This window comes from Asparagus officinalis, chromosome 4 (assembly GCF_001876935.1).
Source record: "Asparagus officinalis chromosome 4, Aspof.V1, whole genome shotgun sequence".
NCBI classification, from domain to species: Eukaryota; Viridiplantae; Streptophyta; class Magnoliopsida; order Asparagales; family Asparagaceae; genus Asparagus; species Asparagus officinalis.
The window spans coordinates 39,693,247-39,713,851 of record NC_033797.1 but is presented as its reverse complement, the minus strand read 5'-3'; the positions used below and the strand labels follow the sequence as shown (position 1 = coordinate 39,713,851).

Genomic DNA, 20,605 nt, shown 5'->3' with positions numbered 1-20,605 from the left:
AATCTGCCTCCTCTTGATAAGGATTTTCCTTTCCATAAAGATAATCTTTTCTCTATTTTATTGGTTAAAGGAAACCAATCTTCTTTTTTTAGCCTTCCAGGTCTTAAAGGGATCCCTAGGTAAGGACAATAACTCTACAAAACTCCCTACATCATCATAGTAGCTAACTCATGTTGTAAAGATTCATTATTTTCCAGAGCAATTAAACATGTAACTAAATTCACAACTCTCTACATCATAGAATTCTCATAGAATTCTTGCAAGTAGGGGAGAAAAGTCTTCATATTTTTGTATCAAGCACGCATCACATTCACTAGAGTATAAGACTTTAACAAACCAACTCACGAAATTACAAGAAAAGAAAGCCACAAACAAAAGAAGTTGAAGTTAGACCAATGACGGAGTTAGAAATTTATAATAGTGGTTTCATAACATAGATAATAATATGATACTACTATTTTTTCTCACATTCGATATATTCAAGAACTTCAATGAGATACAAAAGGTATTTAACTAATCATCCTTCTCAAACTTAAGAGTCCTCATAACACCTAAATGTGTTAGATATATACTTGCGATGAACTAGTGCTCAAATGGCTAAAAACTCCATTGTTTCTTTCTTTTCCAAATAAACCAGCTCAACAGATAACCCTAAACCTAAACACTTAATTAGTATTCATTAGACCATGTTGTCAAAACACTTGCAACTTGAGCACAACAATTTTTTTAATTTCAAATTGTTTCTTTTTCATGATAAACCTTTGAAGTTTCAACAATATATAAATAAATAAAGGGTATTTTTTTCCGGAAGCACCACCTTTAAAATAAGGCAATTATACATAAACCATCTTTGAATTTTAATTTATGTACGTAAACGACTTTTAAAGTGGATTTGTGTTGTAATCAACCTCCTCCCAGTTAAATTTTTACTAAAAACAAAAAAATAAGCTTAAATTTTATATTTAAGATACAGAACTAGTATCTTCACAAGAATTAAGCATTTAAAAAATGAGTCACATGCATTAAATGTGAGTTTTTAATGGTATTTTTGGATTTTTAGTGAAAAATTTGAAACTCAAAGGGGGTTGATCATAACATAAACCCACTTTAAAGATGGTTTTGTATAAACTAAAATTAAAAAATGGTTTCTTTATAATTACAAAGGTGGTTTCTAGGAAAATAGCCATAAATAAATATGTTAAAATTTTGAATTTTGTTGCAAAAAACCTGAGACAAGAGCTACTTCTGCCCTAAAAGACCCTCAGATTCGCTAGGCCGCATATTAATTACAAAATGGTCCACCGAATCCGACCCGCATATTTGAACTGCTATATCAAAACTTCGACATGGGTCCCAGGATGACATGCTAGTGTAAAAGTCAAGCTCCCACATATATCCACCTTTTTGGATTTATGAAGGTAAGTACGGGTGATCGGTGATGTCACTTCCTCTCAAATATGAAAAATTCTTTAAGGACCCAAAATATGGGACCAATAGAGGGGACAAGTGAGGTGTCCTCTTCCTATTGGATAATGAGTTGGCCATCATTAATGATGGCCAACTTATTATCCAATAGATGGGGGACACCTCACTTGTCCCCTTTATTGGTCCCATATTTTGGGTCCCTGTAGCAAAGCTCCTCAAATAATTATGAAATCACAAAGTGATCTCAAATGGGGCGACCAGACAGCGAATGGGCTACAAATTAATTGGCAAAAAAAAAAAAAAAAACTAAAAGTGAGATCCCGTGTGACGAAACTGGGCCCTTCGTAGCACTGAACTTATGGGTTCGGGAATCCTTGATGTTTAAATGGATGGAAATAATTAGTTGGGGTTTTTTTTAGGGTTGGAGCAATAATAATCTAATCAGCGTATTTAAAAGATAAAAGCAGGTTCTACAAAGTTTAGGTCCTGATGTGATATGGGAGAGATCTTCTTAATTACGGCGTGTTTGGTTCGTAAACCGTAATTGTAGAAAACCTATATCCACGCAAAAATACTATTTCCACTAATAAGTTCCATAGATTTCTTATATATAGTCCCCCCTCCTTTCACGTACATTTACATCAACAAGGGTGAAAATGAGTTCTCATCTTGTTCTATTGTTGGGATGGACGAAAGAAATAAGAAACTTAATAGTGGAGAAAAATCATAAATCTCGCATCTCCATTATTTAATTCACTCTCAACTACCCCTAAGTACACCTTCTCTCACTTTAGTTATTGTTTAATTCACTTTAATAATTAGTATTATACATTTAATAGTCTAATATATTTGATATTAAATGTATTAATTATTTATCATATTTTAAATATATAAATAGTTTATTAAATATTAAATATATACTTAATATTTATCTACATTGATATTTAATATTTATTTAAATATTACATGAGAAATATAGAAAATAGGTAATATTAAATATAATTAATATTTAATATGTTAAATAATAAAAATATTAAATAATTTAATATTTATATATATTGAATGTTTGGAAAAATTTTCTATTATATTTAATGTTTATATATTGAAATATACAAATAGTAGTAAAATTGTAATCATAAAAAATTTATTAATTAAACAGTAATTATGTTTTTTATAAAAGAGGTATGCCTGTTGTTGTTTGGCAAAACGAACACAGAAGACACTTTTTTATGAGAGTGAAGGCAACAACATCAAAAAGTGAATAAAAGAGGCCCTAGGCTGAAATAAAGAAAGGAAGGGAAACAAATTTTGTTTCTGTTGTTGCTCTTCAGGGTGTTGCGTTCTCTCATTTATTTCAGTGCATAATTGCATACAGAAGATCTTCGTCAGATGACACTATCCGAGACCATTAATTCTGGTGCAAAAATGTCTTGATCAAGGGAACTAGTAAATCGATCCCATACTGCATTTCATCGAGAAATGCACATCCAAGATCCCAGTTGATCCCTAATTTTGCAAGAAGGTCTTCTGCCGCTTGATTGATTCGATAACCGGTACTCTTATGTACGTCGCACTTTTGCATGTCATGGCTTTCATAGAAGGTCCTGATCGAATCCTAGCGATGATGTTATGGTGATCGAGGACTATCATCTGTAACATTTTGAATAAACATCCACCGCATCCTCAAGAATCAAATTTCCAGCACGATCCATATATATATAGATACCGCCGCTCCCAAGCCAAGCTCTAAAAAGTTAGCCCACAGTTCCAAGTCAAGCACAGATCGATAATGCTCAAACAGCCCGTGAAGCCAAATAGCGCTTAACCCAAGCCAACTTATCGATCATCCTGAAGCAAGCTCCCGACACCGGCTGAGGAGGGAGGTTCCAAGCTGGCTGAACCGAAACCATTACGCTTATAGATCGTGTTTTTTTTCGGTTCTCAGCGGATCGGTATCCGTAGAAATCCTACGAGCTCGTTGCCACATCACTTCGACTAGGTTACTCGGATCTCCAAGTACGTGGACCGAAGTGTTGGAAATTAGAGAGTAGATGAGAAGATAATTTTTTCTATATTATTCATCAACTAAAAGTGCCTTTATATAGGCTTACAAAACAACTTAATCATCATAAAAATCTAAACTAATTTCAGATTTATTAGCCACTACTCCACTAACAAAATAACAACTAAAGACTAAGTCAACTTTGAATCATTCTTCAACACTCCCCCTTGATTCAAAGTTTCTTGTCATTCCTTTTGAATCTTCATAGAGCACTTCTCTCCATAATCTTGTAAAGCACTTCTCTTCACTTTGTGATGCACTTCTCATCTCAAACTTGTTGACGCACATAATCACCAACATTCTCTTAAAGGAGCACATCTCTCCACAAATATTGATAGAGCACTTGTCTCAATCTCTCCATGCCTCCTTAGGTGATTCACAAGTCATTATACTTGTGAAGATTCCGTCCGACACGACCGAATGAATACAAGAGAGGGCTTTTGGCTTCTTCGCTTTTTCTTCGTCGTGCTTCTTGTTTTGGTTTAGGGTTGGATTTTGTGGAAGAGGGGTCGGCTCATAGTCACTCTCAACAACCTCCCATAAACTCAAAGCTTTCAAATGAGATTTCATCTTGATAGCCCAAGATTGATAATTGTCTCCATTGAGGATGGGGTATGGAAGCGAAAAATTGTTGGATGCCATTAAAAAACAAAGATTGATCACTCTATTTTCTTTTAAATCCTCACAAACCCAAGAAAACTGGAGCTCTGATACCATGTTGGAAATTAGAGAGTAGATGAGAAGATAATTTTTTCTATATTATTCATCAACTAAAAGTGCCTTTATATAGGCTTACAAAACAACTTAATCATCATAAAAATCTAAAGTAATTTCAGATTTATTAGTCACTACTCCACTAACAAAATAACAACTAAAGACTAAGTCAACTTTGAATCATTCTTCAACACGACGTGTGTGCGCTCATTGTGCCAACACCAAATACTTTGTGCAGCTTTCCCAAACGCTGAGTTTGAAGCCCACTCACCACCACCCCCCACTCTTTCACTCGTATCGCGGTCGGCTCACTGAAACAAGTTCAAAGAGAAGAAAAGCAGCAGTGAGATACTCCGGTCGTACGGGGGACGCCCAAATCCGCTGAGCGCGCACTTGCAATCCCTAATAGCATTATAGGACCGCCATTAAACGGGGCATTTCGCAGGCCGGGTCAATCGATCTCATGCATTTTACCCAGTTGGTTAAAGAGATGGCTACGCCTACGAAGCCACAAGAAGAACCGCCTCCTACGCGATTTCAGGCCTTTTCCCATGCCTTGTCTGGACTCGCACGGTCCCCAGCTCCGACCACAACTTGGTGGCTGCATATATATAGAATCAGTTTGTGAAGCCCAAAAGATTTTATAATCTTTATACATGTTGAGCAAAAACTCAAATATTTCCTCTTAAGCGTCCAATATTTGAATATTAATGACCTAGGTCCATCATTTACAACGTTAAGCCTATTCATGAATCGATCGAATCTTTGTTGAATCTCTTAAAATTTAGGCTAATCCAATCCTAATAAACAAACCAATGCGCAAAAGTGCCGTCTCCTTTTCCTCGTGACACTCGCAAGTACGCAGTTATGCTGATTCATGGTATGTAATCATACGCACTCTCGTGTCTGTATGAATATCTGTGTGTAGGCCTGCTGCCTGTTGCTTATCATGACTGAAGACTCTTTCTCGATGTTATATATATATTTTTTAAAAAATAATGATGTTAATATATAAGCGCTTGTCCGGCTTATATATAGTTCAACTCATGAATGACGTGATGCGCAGGAGAGATGACCAAGAAAGGCTATGAGAAAAACCACCTGGAAAAAAAATAATAAATAGATAAATAAAAATCAATAGCTTCTTGAAATATATATTTTGAAGGAGAAGGAGGGAGATCCTCTTTTCCTTTGAACCTATGGTAAAGAAATTCAAAGCAAAAGAAAGAAGTCCAAAATCAAAAAATCTAGTACGACCAACGATTCTTATTCAACAGTAGGTATTAATTGAAACGTCAAAGCCCGCATGAGAACCAGCATCATCTTGCTTGAGATTTCTCGAGGCTGTTACTTAAACCGCACAATTTTCCACACACAAAAAGAACGCAAAAGAGAAAATTGCACGTCAACCTCCTAAACAGTGCTTTTAATTTTTTTTAAAAAAACTCAGCAAGAGGACTATTTTCATTAGTTTCATTAGTCTATATATATATCATAAGAAAGCAGCAATTAATAAAGAAAATGAAGAAACTGTTACCGTCACCAGAAGTCCGTCATGTTTCCCAATCGGAGGGCAACAGTTCACACAAAACCTGAGGCGCCCCAGGCCCAAATTGGCAACTTACGTCACGTGTACAACATCTCCAAGACTTGTGCACAACACATATTCTACTCCGTACCTACCAGCTGCACTTCATTTTTTTCAACTTCAATTTTAGCATCATCATCACTGCTCGATCTTGACATTCACCTTAATTAATCTTTAACTATTCTCATAATAAATAGCAATATCGTGCAGCTTTGGTTTTTGTTGTCACGAAGAGGAACCTTCTAGGTAAATCACAAACACGTGTGCAGACGTGTACACTTTTAGCGCACAAAGGGGAGGGTAATGGGCGAGCCCAAAAAGGCTCCGCTGCTGTCTGCTGCTAATTAAATTCAAAAAAAATGCTATAGACACACCTCCGACCACACCACCAGTCACACCCCTCACCTGCTACAGTGTAGGGGGCCCCACTTGAAATTTTTTAAAAAAAATTTCAAGTGGGGGGGGGGGTGAGGGGGTGTGGCTGGTGATGTGGCCGGAGATGTGCCTGTAGCATCCCTCTAAATTCAATAGGGTGTCATCAAAACAAAGCAGGCATGCAATAAACAAAGCAGCAATCAATGATTCATAACTCATAGTCACTTCCCGTACCTCATCTTGCCCGTATAAGATTCATAAAGGGATTCCTTCACCACTTTGAAATGTGAAACTAGACTCGATCTTTTTCGCCGTTATTTTAATTGGTTCAGAAACTATCCTCACATCAGATTGCGTAAAGAGGAGGCAAACTTTTCCTAGTCCATCGAGTTAATCACTTGATGTCGAAAGCATTGCAGAATAATCATATGTAGCACAAGAAATAAAGAGATGAGGAAATCATTCGACGCTTCAAAATTTTCGAGGATGCGAGGGGGCAAAAAAACACTCCGTAAACCGAAGAAACAATGAGCCGTACGCACTGAATATTTTAGAGTATATCAAATAACAAAGGGGAACGCATAAAAAAAAATCCCAGCTGGTGTTTGTGATAACAGTATCGTTCATGGAGTCTCTAACGTAGGCATACATTTAAATCCTCCACTCGTCGCTGTTGGAAGAAAACAGCATCCAACTGGAGGGTAAAACTACACCAATCAATCATAATGAAAATCTAAGAAAAATAATGTGGTTTGACCGCAATCCGAACATTGCATCAACAAGCGAGAAGAAGAATTTTCCACTATGTTAACACGAGAGCAGCGTACGACGAACTCCCAAAAACTCAAACAGAAGTCGAGACCAATAACAGTAGGACGTTAAAAAAGGTTATCTCACTAGTTTCAAAACTTCAATCCTGAGTTGAGAATAAAAGGTTCTGATGAAAATGCATGGTATGAAATTTTTGACGTCTTTTTTTCTAAATTATATCTTATTGAAGAAACCTTTTTGAACTTAAAAGGTAAACACTTCAGATAACTTACAAATGATTTGCAAATCTCTCCCAAAGCCCCATTTTTGAACGGGGAGAACAAATTGGAAACGATAACTCTTTCTTTTCAGGTCCCAACACAACCTAAAAGGGGTTGAACCATTAAGTCACCAATACATCAAATGAATAGTTGAATCCGAAAACGAAAAAGAAAAAATAAGGTCTTTTTTTATTAAATTATCCCTGGGAATGTAAACAATCAATCCAATCGAATATGAAAACAAAAATCTTATGAACAAAAGAATGCTCTACTAAAATTAACTAAGCTGATAAGGGTATACCAATAATTGTATAATTGCTTAATGATCCATTTGATTACAAATACTAGAGCCATTTACTTTTTTTTCTTTTCTTTTTTTCTTTTCGATGGCGTGATTTGAAAAGACGGGGTCGGTTGTGGAACTTCCGCCCATTGGCTTTCACAAATGCTGCTACTTCCAAACTGAGGCCCGACCACACCATCGATAGCAGTGGACGGCGGGGATCGTATCTAGCTGCAGGAGCAATACAGCATGTTAGACAATATATATCTGATTACAATTCTTGGCATGATACAACTTCCTTGTAATCATAAAGTTGTGACTTCCTTTAACAACACAGAATCCGTGGGTTTCTTTCATAAATTATAAAAACAAATCAAAGCATGTAACTGTTGACCACCGCAAGAAGCCGAGATAAATATTATCTTGCATGTACACCAAGACACACACTCACTTTATGAGAAACACATTGCTATGAACTAATTAATTAATGCTGTATAGGAAGGGGAAAAAACATAAGTGATGATACCTGCCTGTGTTATCTTTACACAACAAATCTGAATTTTGTAACTTTTTTATGCATACGGCTGTGCTTTTTGTCTACATCCTACACTTAAAGTTCAAAACTATATAATGCATGACTGTCTATAAAAACAACTGCATTTCGAATTGAAATTTTATCTAATCTGTTCTCTTCTGTAAAATAGACGCAAGACATTGTGGCAACTGATGTTCACATATAGCACATATCCCAGGAACTAGCTCTAAGGTTTACGGAAGCATTATAGCCGTTTTCAAAGTTTCAGATGAGCTATAACCTTTGTTTTTCTTCTTCCTCCTCATTTGCCTCATTTTTTCTTTTTTGGATTGAAAGGAAAGAGAGGGGGGGGGGGGGGGGAAGAGTCAGATATGAAGTAACAAAACTCGATAAAAAAAATTTGTCACTTCGAGATGCTATAAAGTTGTATTGAATCCCTAGCCAAGAATGTTTATGTAAAAATAAATCAAGACAGAGAAGAACAATTTTTCAAAACAGCCCCATTTAGAGTTTTTTTTTTCAAAATCGACAGGTTTTTTTTATTTATCAAAACCGACCCGATTTTGTGATTAACCGGCTAATCACCTTCCTAAATAGTCGGGGTTGGCAACCCCAACTATTTAGGACCTTAATTTTTAGTGTTTAAGGCCTCTAATTAGGGTTTAATACCCTCCTAAATAGTCGGGGTTGGCAACCCCGACTATTTAGGATGGTGATTAGGCTGCTAATCACAAAATCGGGTCGATTTTGATAAATAAAAAAAATCGGTTGATTTTGAAAAATAAAACTCTAAAGGGGTCTGTTTTGAAAAATTGTTCAGACAGAGAAAGTTAATGTAAAAAAGTAGTATAAGGTACATAACACATTAAATATTGTAAGAAAAAACAAATCAAGGTAAACAAATTTTATGAAAGAAGGTACCATATATAAGGTACATACTAGATATTTAGGCGGGAAACATAAAAAAATAATGTTGTTGTAATTAGTAAACAAGGCATGCAAGAGCACAAACACTAGTTGCTCAACAATAACTTAGATATGTGTATGTTGCAGGTGGAGTAAGCAGTGGAAGTATAGAGAATTCTGAAGTGACAACGGCAAGTGTAGTAGATAATGCACAGATCAAAAACAAGGAAAATAATATAACAATGGAGCTTGGTTGGCACTACTGACTGATGCCCACGGACAAGTAGAAGAATCACTAATGAACTTGAAAGAGTATAAAACATAAGAACATCAAAATTACACCTCTAGCTCTGAGGGAGCAAATGGAGAAGAAACCCTGATGGATAAATACATCTCTTACCTTTATTCTCTTATATTTGCATTATGAATCCTTATGCAAAACTCTTTTTGATAGTATACAATGAGATATAAAAAAAAATCTCTTTAAAAGATACGATTAGATCTTTCTATAAGGAATGTTTGTGAATCCCTAAAAGATCTTTAAAGTGGTCATCGAAATAGCTCTTAAGTCATTGGTCTTTGACTTAATTTAAGGTGTCCAAAAGAAGAAGAGAAAACAGCCTTACATCAACCCATACTTGTCGATCTGATGACAAACCAGCAACTGGTCTAGACGACCAAGAGGCCAGCAGATCTGATCATTCTATTTTATGAAGAGCAAGTGCATTTGGCGGATGAGTCTCCAGCCAATTGGTTTGGTCATCTACCGAATGGAATTCCTCAAAATGGGAGTATTCAAGATAATAATAGTAGGACTATGTTTTAAGTTTTCTAAGTCGCCGATAGAGTGATTATTGTGCGGTTAACCCTTTGTTTGCAAGGCTGTCCTCTAGCCAAATGTTTTCCAAGAGTAAATTAGAGAGGTGCTGGTGATAAAAAGCTCTTTCATTCTCTTCTCTAAGTTACGCCTACAGTATAAATGCTCGTCAATTCATCTTTTCATCAATTGACCCCTTTCAAGGTATAAACACTGAGGGCTGTAGAATCAACTATTTTAGTTTTCAAACTGACCACCTGCATATTGGTAGTGACCAGCATACTAAAAGCTTCATCTCAAGGCATTAATATTTGCTGTACCTTTGTCCATCCCTTGCTAGTTTTTTATTTATCCATGCAACTTTCTTAAAGTCAGGTTATATTAATTCAATGTTTACAGATTAAGTTCTACATGGTTTGTAGATACTGAGCAACTTAATCAATGTGAAAGAACCTTTCAAGATACAAAATATAATTTGGAAATTATATAAGTTACTATATATCCATTTTCCATTCAACATTACCTTCTTTTACAGAAATCCAGCATGTAATATCAGGAGCTACATGTTCACCTCATAATTTTATTACTTAATTATCAGAAGGACACACTCTCGTGAACAAGATTGGTTAGGTGTTTCAAGTAGAAGGTGTTCATTTGTCCCTCAGCAATTCCTGATGGAAGAAAAATATGATTACTCATGGATAAATATGGACTGTAATTATATTGTAAAGAAATAAAGTCACAGAAAAGTGATATTTATGCAAGAAATGTTCGCTTGAGTGGAACAATAATCTTGATGTCTTTATATGTGCACCATCACCAATGTCTTCTAAATTTTTTAGGTTTTAAACTCAATGAGATTTTGTCACATGATCATATGAAACTGGGGCATCATCTTTAACTAAGTTATAAGTAATCAATGAATGGAAGTTGTTAATGGTTAATAGAAACATAACTTCTATCTTAGGAGCAGATAATTAACCCGTTGCAGGTTACGCACCTTGTCTCAGTGACATTGTTGCAAACATAAAGCCACCCAACATGAGTGCTGAATCCAATTTTATATACAGTAGATAAAACAAACCATGCCCTCAAGTTTTAGTGAAGAAGACTATCATTTTCATCAAACCTAAAGATGTAACATGCTTCTGGAATTGAAAAAAATATATAGGAAAGAGAATAGACTAATTTTGACAAGTAGATAATGGAAGGATGTATTTCTCTCATATTCTGTCAAAGTTTAGTGGAAGAAATCCTATAAGATTGGAGATTGTTCAAAAGGAAAAAAGCTAAACCAAATGTGCTACTCTATCAAGCTATCTTGCTTGTATGCGACCTATAAGGAAAGAAGACTGTCTAAGCATGATTATGGTTCCAATGGCATGTGATGTGTGTATCTGCCAAGACATGTCAACGTGATTAACCATCCCACTGCTTCAATTTAGGTAATCAACTGATTAGGGAAAGAACTACTAGGAAAAAGAACATAACACATTCCATTATGGTCCCTTTCTTATATGGGGGATGGCGGGTGTGCGTTGTCACGGGAACCTTCGACAGTTATGATCCCCAAAGTATTTAAGAACATTCAACACAAAGCAAGAGAAAACAAAAATCTGTATCTAAAAAAAACCCCTGCTCTTATTCTCCTCTCTTATTTACACTATAATCTACCATTCACTTCTAACAGATTAAAAGGAACAACCTCTCCAGTCTAATTCTGGAACCAGTAATAGCCAAATGTCAAGAAGCTTCTGGTCACATGAAGGCCCTCAACTTCACAAGGTACAGAATTTTGTTGCCATGAATGTTGAAAACATGAGGAATAAACAGCTGACTACAGAAGAGAGGAAGATGACGTTAATGATGGGAAGGTGCAAAATGATTTTGATAAATTAATGCAACCTTTTAAAATTTAAACCGGCAGAGATATTTCTCTGTGAGATGAAGTAATTGAGAAAAGTAGAATATATTTTTTTATTGGAACAACTTGAACCAAAATTTTCATTTTTGGATATAGCAGTGTTTACAAGTCTCGGAACCATGCTTTCTATGATGGTAAATGCTGAAAGACATTAAACACCTCCTGAAACTAATAGCCTTCTGTACCATGAAAAACTCGTCATTGGTCAACCACAGTCACTATTTGCAAAAACAAACACAATCCCTTATAAACATAAAAGTTATCACATTCATTATCTAAAAATTGAAATGTAAATAATTCAACTGAGTCAAACAGCTCAATGTCAGTATTGAATAAGCAAACTATAAGATGTATCATCTTTGTTGGCATAGATATATAAATTAATAATATAATGTACTGTATACTTAAAGCATATGCTTCTAAACCTCCTGGTTGGGCTGGCAAAGTCATATCTCGACTGACAGATAAAATGTAGTGCCCTTGTAGCAGATCAATAGCATCCTTAGAACCAATGCAACAGTAACAAATTTGTGACGACTACAAAAATTTCACATTCAACTGAAGATGAGAAAAAAAGAGAATATAGAAATCAATAAATCAAGTAATATAATAACAAGAGGAAACTAACAATCATAAGAACCTTAACCAATCAGATTCCAATACTTGAACAAGGTTCACAAGTCACAATGAATGGACTTTATTTAAGCAATGATGAAAACCATAAAATTCTAAAGATGCAATAAACTTCAAGGAATTACATCACATTCCAATACTTGAACAAGATTCACGAACATAAGAGGAAACTAACAAGATTCACAGAATTACATCAGATTCCAATACTTGAACAAGATTCATGAACATAAGAGGAAACTAACCAGCATAAGAATCTTAACCAATCAGATTCTGATCAACATTCACAAACAAGATTCATAAACTTCTAGAAATCCATAAATCAAGTAATATAATAACAAGAGGAAACTAACAAACACAAGAATCTTAACCAATCAGATTCCAATACTTGAACAAGATTCACAAGTCACAATGAATGGACTTTATTTAAGCAACAGTGAAAACCATAAAAATTTAGGGACTATTATATTTCAAGGAGCACTTCTAGGAAGATGCAATAAACTTGGAATTACCTCTTTTGTTCGCATCATCTTGCATACCCAGGAATCTGATTAGTTCTTTTCAACATAGGCAGTTAGAGTTACACTCAATAAAAAGTTTTACCTGATACACAAGTCAATCTCACGAAATACCTACTACAGTTCTGCTTAAGAGTGTAAGGTGAGGGATGAGAAGTAACCTACGATATTATACTCTTAATTCCAAATTTTAATGTTAGTCATAAACACTAGTAGAGTATCATATGTTTCATGAAATAAGTATCCTCAGTTTTATCTTTATATGACAACTTGTCAGCATGAAAACCTCCATTTTAAGAAATAATTGTAAGGTCGCAAAATATGCTAAAACTAATTTTGTTCTAAATCATAATCAATATTAACAATGAAAAAAGTGCAAGCAACACTCCCAAATGAAAATAAAATCATTTCACAGACCTGCTTGATCACATCTATAAGGTTGTTTAAGTAATATCGAGCTAGTGCATTCCATCCATCTTTTAAAATACATTGTATAGTGCAATTTCCGTGCCTGGGAAAAAAGATAAATTTTCAAATAATCATCTTTAAGCCAAGGAGGTACTTATTACTGTTAAACATTTCAAGCATATTTAAGAAGCTAATTTAACAAGGCATAAATGTATTATAACTATATGAAACTACAAACGTACTTAACAACTAATTAAGTAACTAATTGTCGATGAAGGAAGACGTTGAAGAATAGGATAAAGTAGAAATAGATAGGTTCTTTGGATCCTGGTTTTGGCTTTGTCCAACTCTTTCTTTAGAAATTTGAAATTGGAAAGCAATGTACCTTTTAATTTCAACCACATTTACACTAAAATTCCCTAATACGGAGACATGAATGACTCTTAAGTTGACCTTTTGCATTAAGCTTAACCTCATAACTAACAAGTAAAGGTGAAAGTAATAGCAGGCACTTTATCTGTAGCTCTACTGGTATTACTACCAACCGCAAACAAAGGACAAGCAGCCTCGAAAAAGTCAGGCAGGTGTCAACCCTAAAGCCAAAGAAGTTCATCAACGAATTTGGCAATAAGACCCTTTCAGACAACCATCAAATATACCATGCACAAGAGGCTTTAGTTCACTACTCTGCTAACTTTTCCCATTTCCATGATCTCTCTTGCCATTTACCCACATCATGCACCATTCTCTTTTCTTAGCAGTTACACATGGTAAGTAAGGTTGGAATTGGACTGAATTGGAAAAGGCCACTGATATCACGAATTCACTGAATATATTCACTTAACATTTCGTTAGTGCTTCCTAGTTCGCATTCATCATATTCAAGCTTTTTCCATCCACACACAAACAAATTCATGAGGAAGTTATTTTGTTTGATCAAAGAACACAATTCCATTAACATAACATGATTCATATTTGGGAATTGTACATTTCTGGAAATGATGCAAATCCGCATTTTTGAATATTTGATCTAGGAATTGAATTTGGGCCTTAATTCATTTAGACCAATTTAGATGTTTCATCATGAAATGCTACTTGTAGCAACAAAACTTAGGAGCCCTCCTCTCTCTTTTGTGTGTGTGCGTGCGCGTGTGTGAGTGAGTGAGTGAGTGTGTGTGCACGCGCGCGTGTGTGATTGTTTGATAATCATCCAATAAAATTTCCAGTCAACTCTATATCACTATGCTTGTTACTGCCACAGCCCCCGTCAAGGCAAGAAACATCAACTATCAATGCAACATAAACCAACAACTCCCAGTTTTTCTATGATCTACCATCATCATACATTAGTAATCTGACCACTTGTTGATGGCCAGGATGAGACTACACCCTTAAATTAAGACATCAAGCTTAAAATTCTGACTCAAGGTACATTGGTCCAACTCCTCTAGATTGCCTCATTCCATAACAAGAAATCTTTGGGTTTCACCAGTTGCTGGTGATCAACATATATTAGCCTTCATAAATATGCACGGCAACAGCAGGAGTTGTGAGTAACTAGCTGCCGCCTGAGATAAAGATTTTTCCAGGCCAGTTTCAAATCGCCAAAACCAGTTCAGGAACCTTTGTTGTTATTTTATCAGCTTAGACAGGATGACCTAATTGTTGATGCATACACATTTCCTTGACCAAACACCAATTGATTGTGCAAACATGAATCTCAGGGTGCTTACTGACAGATGTGTTTCCATACCTGCTATCCAGATCAGGCCAAACAAATACACCAGAAGGCTTCAATTACAGCGACAAGAGAATTATGCATCTCTTATTGTCAGATGATGGATAAAGTTTAGATTTAGGGCTTTGTAAATCTCATCCTTTGATATTACAAGGTTTTCCAACCTTACATACTTGCTATCTGTGATCGGAGTATGTACAACAACCCAAATTGATACCTATTCGCTATGAATTTAGGTTTCTGGTCAGATTCAGAAGTTTTCCCACTGTCCTTTGCAGATAGATATTCCAACTGGTTATGCTAAGATAAGAACCAAAAGGTTGATATGTCCTGGTAATTGCTGATTTTTTGAAAGCCTTTGTTTTTTTTTTTTAAATCCTTTTCCCCCATTCAGTTGATCTAATCTTGGATGTCAATAACATGTCATTAATGTAATACTCTTAACCTGGATGTGATAAGGGATTATTGACATCTGCATGCTGCATTCACGTCTGCAGCAAATCACTGCCCAAGTTGCACTGTACCATGTATGCTTCCATTGTTCAATTGTACGGTTGTGCTTCTTTGCACACTGGTCAGAATATGAAAAGGTCACACTAGCCAATCCCTTTTGAAATATTTATGGCTTATTTGATGCAAACAGCATCCCCTCAATCAACATATTGTGGAATAACATCCTTTAGAGAGTACCTATGCTGATAAACAAAAGCCCAAATTAACTTCACAAGTGATAAACAAAAGCCCAAATTAACTTCACAATACGACGGTAGGGAAAAGAATAACTCCATCGGTATGTTAAATGGAGAAGATGAACTAGAATATAAACATTGAGCAAAAGAAAGAAAATAAAAAAGACCACCATTATGTTTAAGGGAGAAAAATCTAATTTATTCTAGGTACTGCCATTCCACGATTAACACTAAAAAACTCGTCAAAGATAAACCAAAGAGAACTTCTAGAAACTTATCTGACAAGATCTCCTTTTAGAGCTGGAGTCTCTGAGTATCACATGCTTATTTCATCTCCATGATTGGCCCATGCTAAAATGATAGTCAAAATTTATAATATTTTACAAAGTAAGCTATAAAAATGATTTCAAAATTAAAATAGAATGGGCTAACATCATGATTTACCTATTTTTATGACATAATAAAAGAACTTACAAATCTTAAAACTTCTGTCAAAATGTGGTTATGCGTTGATGGAGTCGTTTGTGTTAAACGCTCCTATCCTCTTCAGTTGGCTTTCCATTATTTTTATCCCAGTCATGCTCTGAAGAGTATAAGTTATGACATCATTGCTGAAACTAGTATTCACATTAAGGATTGATAGATACTATTAGATATCATTAGGTATTAGTATATATTGTTAGATGTGACTATATCTCACACCTATTTTGTAATATCCTCCTGATCTATATTTAATAGAGGTTCGGGTTAGATGAAATAATAACTGTCATTTCTCTTTTTCTACAAGGTATCAAAACCAACTTCTTAATCCTAGCAAACTTCTCACTCTATCTCGATCTCAGCCCCCCGAGGGGTTTTTGCTACAAGTATCGACTTTAAAATTTTACAAACAGACCTTTGAAAAATTTACAAGTAGCCCCATGAAAATTGTGAAATTAATGAATACCTTCTTAAAAATTTTGAAAATATTGCAATCAACTCCCTAAATTTTACAAGCGACCCGTTGAAATTTTAAAAAATTACAAACTCCCCACGAAAAATCTAAAAATTACAAATAACCCCATCAAAGTTGCAAGAAATCCCTTAAAATTTAAAAATTATAAATAAATCCTTGGGAAACCTGAGAATTACAAATAGCACCATAAAATTGAAAAATAAAAATAAAAATCATCCCTTTAAAATCCATAAATTACAAACAATCCTAGAAAATCTGAAAAACTATGAACATCCCTCTTAAAGTTCAAAAATTATAAACGGCCCCCTAAAGTTTAACAAACAAACCCCTAAACATTTTACAATCAGCCCCTTAAAAGGTTTAAAAATTGAAAATATCCCTTTGAAAATTTTACAAACAACCATTTGAAAAATTTTCAACTAGCCCATGAAAGTTGCTGAAGTAATAAAAACTATGCTGAAAATTTTAAAATATTACAGATAACTCATTAACAGTACTACAAACAACCCCGTGAATGTTTCCAAAATTAAAACACCCCCAAAGAATTTACAAAACACCCACAAAATTGTTTGTAAATTACAAATAACCCCATGAAAACTTTAGAAAACAGCCCTTTGATAACTTTACAACCATTTCCTTCAAAGTTTTGAAAATTACAAATTACCCTCAAAACTTTACAAACAACACTCAAAAATTCTAAAATTACAAATGGACCTCTAATTCAACATATTATATTATAATCCTATGATATATTGGTGTGGAGAATGCGTTAGGAGGGGGCGTATAATGGTCATGGGAAGTCCTATGTCCTGAATATTAAGGGATATTGGAACCTTCTACTACCCATTTTGGGGATTAGAAGAAAGTCTCAATCACATTCGTGTCCAAATCTCAAGCGAAATAAACATGAGCATTGATTGAGATCTCGGGATATTGAAATCCAAGTTGGTTTCTACTTTTTAAAAATCATAAATTTTTATTTAGATTTGTAAAGAAGAGATTGATGGTTACGCTATCTAATTTTGAACTTCGAAATTAAGATTTTAATCTATTTAAGTAAGACCTACCACTCAACTATTAACTTTAACTGATAAAAGAACTTAATTATCTTCTTCTCATAATATAACAAAAAGAGGTACTCATTGTCTCTTGACTCTCTTCTTCATAATTATTTAACATAGTTATACTGCAAAACAGGGTTGTTCATTTCCTTTTTCTCTTTTTCTTTAGTTTTCTAGATGGGAAATTGTAATGTGCAGAAATCTCAGACTGAAATATGCCACAGCAGAAAGTCTAGAAGGTGACAAAATCAGAATTAAATAAAACATTGGCATTTTAGCTCCATTTATAAGTTTGTGGGATTAAGAAAGACCTGGTTGATTTAGTTTCCAACAGACAGTTACTGTTAGATTCTGTACTGACCACTTGTTAGACTACCGGAGTCAAGAGAATGACAAGCACAAAGTTCTATTAATACAATTTCTTTACCATTTTTGAACATGTTCAACAGAGTTGAAAGGAACACAGAATCGTAGTTAGAAGAACAGGTAGGAATATGGATAGTCCAAAACAACCATGAATGGAGACAGTAGTTTCTTCTAAAGAGAAACTCCCTGAACAGATCAGAGTGAGGGCAAAAGAAACAATCATAGCAGAACCCAAAATATTGCAATGAAGGCTTTGTTGCTGCTTTTTGCGTAGACATAGACCAAAACTGGAATGGATAGAGCCATAGAGGCAGTGACGAAGAATGTAGTAGTGTTACTTAGCAGCGTATGTGACCTTGTACTGATAAAGGAAAAGGTGGGAAAAAGCAACCCAAAATTTGACTAAAGGCTTTGTCATTCCTATTTTTGTTTTTGTGCGGTTTCACTGATTCTTTTTTGTTGTTTAAATACTTTCAGCAAGGCTTTAGCATTAACATTTACTTTCTGCTCTCAACATGGTAGAAGTTCTGTGTTCAGTATCTACAATAATACTGTAAAATGGTGCTAGAAGATTGTTTCGTTGCTCTTTCTGGCTCCCTGCATTTTGTTGGAACAAAAATGATATTTCTTCAATTCGCACCAACAATTTTTCAATTTTCTTCAATTTCTTCAATCTATATCATCATTTATCCAAATTCATTTCTCTCCTTTAAATTGATTCTTTCAGAAGAACGCTACTTCTTTCTGCTCCTGAATAAAGAACCTGATGGTGGAGATTGAATAATAGGACAAATCATTTGCGTCCAAGCCTCTAAAGCATCCATGACAGCTCCTAATTTTACGAGTACAGTAACTTATGCATTCTTTTCTTTCACATTATAAGATGTACGGGACACCAAAAATGATGTAAATTTTTTTAAATGTCCAGCTCGGTCCTAAGAGATGTCCGCCAGCATGTATGACACTAAGAAACACACATTCTTCACATAATACAGCAAACGACGAGAAACTTTAGCTTATATTTTCAAACAAGAGTTACATTGTCCTGTAGCCGGAAAAGCCTTCTATGCGCAACCGGTTCAATAGAATAAGTTCAATGATTTTGGAAAAATGGAATTTCTAATGCTAGCCTTCAACTGTATACTAAAAGGTAGAACATTTCAACCAATCATGCAATAGTTAAACTGTAGTAGCCTAAATAATTAGTGTCTTAAAACTTGATTAATGGAATTTTTTCTTAATTACAGATTAGAGAACTAATTAATGGTTTTTTGAGATTTCACCCCTAACTCCTGATTATCTGTCACGTTAATGTTTAGTGGCTAAAATCCATTCGACGAATTGGCCGGCACCTCCTTAACGGAAGAATAAAACAGAGAAATCAAAGAAAACCATAATAAAAAAACAAGGAAATTTTTTTTTTTGGAAAATATCCTCTCATCCTCAACCAAACCCTCTGAGAACTAGATAAGGATTGTGAAGATAGAAAAGAAGAAGAAGAAGAAGAAGAAGAAGAAGAAGAAAGGGAAGAAGATGGGGGAAAGAAAAAGGGGGAAACAAAGGTATAATTCATCTCTCGTTAATCTTCTTTTATTTTAAAAATTGATGGGAGTAATTGTTCTTTGAATTGTTAAGAGGAAAAAAAATAAAAGAAAACTTACCTGACCGGCGGCGACTCCACTCGAAGGAGGGGGGTTCTCCTCGGGTGACCGCTCCGACGACGGGGCTTGAGCAGCCGCGCCACCTTGGCACCACGGAGAGGGGGAGAGAGAGAGAGAGAGAGAGAGGAGAAGAAAACAGAAGAAAAAAGAAAAGAAAAGAGGAAGATGGAGAATCAGAGCCAGAGATTAGATAAGGGGAGGGAAAATTTTTTATTCACCCTTACATTACAAACTAATTTCACATAAGCTCATCTAGCTCATTTAATACAAGTCGTGGCTAGAAAAAATCATCTTAAGCCCTTGAACCATATAAAAATTTCGAAACAGATCTTAGTAATATAAGTTATAGTTGAAAAAGGATTGAAAAATCTCTGTTAGGCCCTTGTTATTTACTCAATTTGCAAATAAGTCCAATCTGAGGAATAAACAATAACTTTTAAACTTGATAAATTCCCTATAACCCCCTACATTATCATAAATTACTAGGAAGTTCGAAAGTTAGGATACAAGAGTTATAAAATTTTGATAAATTGCTAAAGTTAACAATAAGCTCATATATACTGTAGAATTTAATTATTATTGATTATATCTGAATTTATTAGGCTCTAGATTATGAATTGATTTACCTATAATATATGTTTGTCTTAAGTTAATAATTAGTCCTATATCTTATATTATAGGATCTGGTTGATATCAAGGGGACTAATATTTTGGGATAATCATGTCCACTAGAGGTGAGTTCATTTCTCACTAGTATTTTATAATATAAAATTGTATGAATATTATATTTGATTTATCTTGTAATCAAAAAATAATATATCATTTTCATGTATATAAAGATTTGATCTACCTTTGTTGTGGCGTAAACCATAAATATGATATTGTTTCGTACAAGATATAAAAAATCAATTTGATTTTA

At 34.7% G+C, this 20,605-nt stretch overlaps 1 long non-coding RNA gene across 7 annotated transcripts; it reads right to left on the bottom strand.

The window, feature by feature from the left end:
- LOC109837244 lies at window positions 7,361–19,858 on the bottom strand. 7 transcript variants are annotated; one of them, XR_002246229.1, is made up of 3 exons: window positions 19,687–19,858; window positions 10,260–15,994; window positions 7,361–7,709 (listed from the first exon to the last, which is right to left on the bottom strand). It is a non-coding gene; the product is annotated as an uncharacterized LOC109837244 (long non-coding RNA). The 7 variants fall into 7 exon arrangements; XR_002246233.1 differs by having other exon boundaries at window positions 10,260–15,649; XR_002246228.1 differs by lacking the exon at window positions 19,687–19,858 and having other exon boundaries at window positions 10,260–10,407; window positions 11,442–19,680.